Genomic DNA, 3,938 nt, shown 5'->3' with positions numbered 1-3,938 from the left:
ATGCTACTGATATATTTTGAGTTTCTTTTCATTCCTCTTTGATCAGAGGCAACTAGGGAGTCATCGAGGAGAGAGGGTGAGTGGGTGATGCAGGTGATTAGAAGAGCCAAGTTCTTCTCACAGCTCTGCCTCCTCAAGCCACTTGATCTTTATTCAAATACTTAACTTCGTGAGCCTAAGTTTATTCGTCTGAAAATGAATAACCATGGAGGTTATTCATAGTTATAGGAATAATAATTACAATGCCTGTCCTTCCCCAAAATGGAGATGGAGATTAGACATACTCTGTATATTTCAAATGCTAAGCAAGTGTATGGAAATACCATTTCTGCTTTCTGGTTGTGAGGAAGCATGGTCTCACTTAAGTTAAGAGGCCTGTGTTCCTGTTCTGGCTCTGCCCTTGACTCATTTTAGATAAGTTACAGTCCCACTTTGAGCCTCAAAATCCTCAACTACAAAATGAGGGAATTAGAGAGATGATCTTCTAGAGTATAAGGCACCATCTAGGAGTATCCTGGATCTACTTTATCCACTCTTCTATCCCAGCATTGTAGTCACATAACAAATAACTGACCTGTCTTATGCCTCTGTCTTCAATTAATGTATAATATGGGATGTATATGATCAAGCCTTGAAAATAATTACCCATACACATTAATAGTTACTAAAAAATCTGGCTGGGGGTAGGGCAATAGACAGAGGAGGATTCTAATGAAAACCTAGCAGGCCAGGGGCCACATCCTTCCTCCCTTCCTCATTTCCACTCATTTTCACATCTTCTGCCCTGGTTTTCTGGGAACCAGGCCTGAGTTGGGACAACCAGGTGATGTTTTAGCAAATGCTAAACACCTCTAAGCCAGATCAGAGTAGGAGAGGCAGAGAGATAAAAGAGAAAAGAAAGTGGGATGTTTCAAACTTTAGACTCTGACAACAGGTATAAACCTTTTAGGTTATGTAATCTTATAATGAAGTCACTCATTATCTACATGAGGAACCTGGGGGACATCAAAGTCACATGGATAATGGGTGATAAGGCCAGTTTGAGTTTTAGGAGGGGACAAAGGGGTTGCTACAGGGGTTTCCTGGAAGTTCTCATTGAGGCAAGTTATACAAAATTTAGAAGGAAGTACCATACCACATCCCTGATCTTCCAGGCTCAATTCCCCAGCACCTCCTCCCAACACACAGCAAAGAGACTAGCTGTGAAGCAGATGTACTATAAGTCGTGAGGGCCCATTGGCTAGGAGCAATTTCCTACTCACTGTAGAGCCATTCTTCTGTCTTAATGCAGTCATATGTGTTTCCCTGCCTCATGGAGGGGCCTTCTTGTCTCTGAGATGGAATTCACAAAGTTTTCAATCACCTGCCTGGGAATGGGAGGGATGAGGGCCATTGCCAGGTTCACATGAGCACTGACCTCACAGCTCTGGCAGCAGTGGTCACTGCTGTTGCAAGGGGCCTTCACCAGGACCCAGTCCTGAGGGAACATCTGCAAAACAGTGGTTGTCTTGAAATAGGCCATGGGAAAGTCCAAGAGAAGCCACGGCTCTTGAAAACCATCCCAGAACCCCACCGGGATGCTTTGCCAGAGCACACTGAGCCCAAAAGGTCTTGGGTCTTAAGCTGTTTTATTCATTTTTATTTTTTGGCTAGACTTTTTCATTGGAAATGCAGAACACTAAAGCTCTCCCAGGGCTTTAGATCTAAGCATGCCATGAGGCTCCCCCATGGATCGCTAGAGGACCTGTGCTCAGGGTCCCTCTGCTCAGCACTGAAAATGCACTTTGCCCCCAAGTCTGTGGCTAAAAAGCAGCAAGGGCTGACACCAAAACCCAAATCTGTGCCTCTGAGCCCTAAATCTTCTTTCCATGGAAAGGAAAATATAAACCACCCAGAGGCAGGCACATGGTCTTGTTCATTTCTGAATTCTCAAAACCCAGAACAGCCCTGAGCACTTAGTAGGTCCTCAATAAGAATTTGACTAAATAAATAGATAAATTGCCAGACTATACAAAGAGAATGTCCAAGCAGAGTTGCTTTACCCAGATACAATGTATCTTATGTTAGGATGTGATAAGCGAGATAATGAGTTAGCCAACCAAAGTCCATGGGCCAAATCCATAAGCTGAGAATTTCTTTTACATTTTTAAATGGTTAGAAAAATATGCAAAGAAAAATAATATTTCATTACACATGAAAACTTGGGTGAAATTCAAATTTCAATATCTATAAATAAAGTTTTATTAGAGCATAGCCACTTCACTTACTGGTATTATCTGTGGTTGCTTTTGCAGAACAATGGTAAAGTTGAATAGTTGCAACAGAGACAACAAGACCCGCAAGGCTGAAAATACTTCTTATCTGGACCTTTACAGAAAACGTTTGCCAATCCCTGACCTAAAGAATTCCCCAGTTAGGTAAATGTTCTCTAAATCTAAATCTCTAATGTTGATGGACTTGGGTTAAGCTTCTCTCTTTCTCTCTTTCCCAACCCCCTTCTTTTTAAATTGAAATAATTCTAGAACTGCTTTAAGTTATCTTGAGTGATATAATGTATTTGTCTGGCAACTTTTCTCTCCGAAAAAAAAAGGGGACCTTTCAATGACAAAGGGAAGGAATTTCTAAAGGGATTAAAGCAGTGGTTCCAACCTCCCTAATGCCGCGACCTTTTAATACAGTTTTCATGTTGTGGTGACTCCCAACCATAAAATTATTTTCATTGCTACTTCATAACTGTAATTTTGCTACTGTTATGAATCATAATGTAAATATCTGATATGCAGGATGTATTTTCATTGTTACAAATTGAACATAATTAAAGCATGGTGATTAATCACAAAAACTATATGTAATTATATATGTGTTTTCCGATGGTCTTAGGCGACCCCTGTGAAAGGGTCATTCGACCCCCAAAGGAGTTGTGACCCACAGGTTGAGAACCGCTGGGTTAAAGAGTTCAAAACAGGAGAATCCCCCAAGAAAAACTCGGTCCACTTTATGTATTGCTAAGGCCTAGGACTGTCATCAGGACTGTGAGGGTACAAAAACAGAAACTTCTCTGAGTTCACATAAGGGTCTGTTGCCTCACCCTGAAATGGCCATGACCTCTGTCCAACCTTGCTTCCCGAATTTTGTGTCCCTGGAGGCCTCAACTATTTTGGGCCACATGAACAGTGCTATCTTTGGAGGTCTTCCCTGAGCCAGGCCACAGTGCACACACAGCTCCCTTGAGCAGCAAGATGAAGCTATGGTTTATCTAGATCCAGATATAGTAAATGGCGTACACACACACACACACACACACACACACACACACACACACACACACACGGCAGACACAATCCATCCCAACAATCTAGTCAGCAAACAAAATTACAATGCCTTGCCTTCTCTCATTGCAAGTTTCTTCCAAACAACTAACTCCTTGCATGTAGAAATTATGTCTTAGTGATTTTTATTTCCCTGCATTTAATACAATGCCTGATGTGGTGGTAAGTATTCAACTAGAGTTCTCTCTCCCCTTCTTTCTGCTGCCCCACCATTAGGTAAGAAGATGGAGAATGGACTCCAGTGTTCTTTCCACTGAGGGGCTGCTAACTGCCTCCCAGGCTCCCATGGGTCCATGGCTAGTGTGGCTCTTCTCCCCTTAGAGAGTGCCACTTGTGCTTTAGCTTACTGAAGAAAGAGTCTTCATTTGCTCTTCCTCTCTGGTCTTCTGATGAGCTGAGAAAGTCCCCATTCCATCTGAGTCCTTTTTCTCCTTGGTCAGGAAGAAAAAGCTCTTTACCCAACTCAAACCTCTTTGACTCTCTCAAAACCAAAGGAAAGTAAATTTCAATCTCTTCTTAAATCAGAAAAGAAATTCCTCTTTCAACGGGTATTGTCAGCTGCTGGCAAGGGTGTTTTAAGACATTTAAATACAATGGCATGTCTCCCGG

This window comes from Myotis davidii, unplaced genomic scaffold, assembly GCF_000327345.1.
Source record: "Myotis davidii unplaced genomic scaffold, ASM32734v1 scaffold575, whole genome shotgun sequence".
In the NCBI taxonomy this organism is placed as follows: Eukaryota; Metazoa; Chordata; class Mammalia; order Chiroptera; family Vespertilionidae; genus Myotis; species Myotis davidii.
This window is presented reverse-complemented; position numbering follows the sequence as displayed.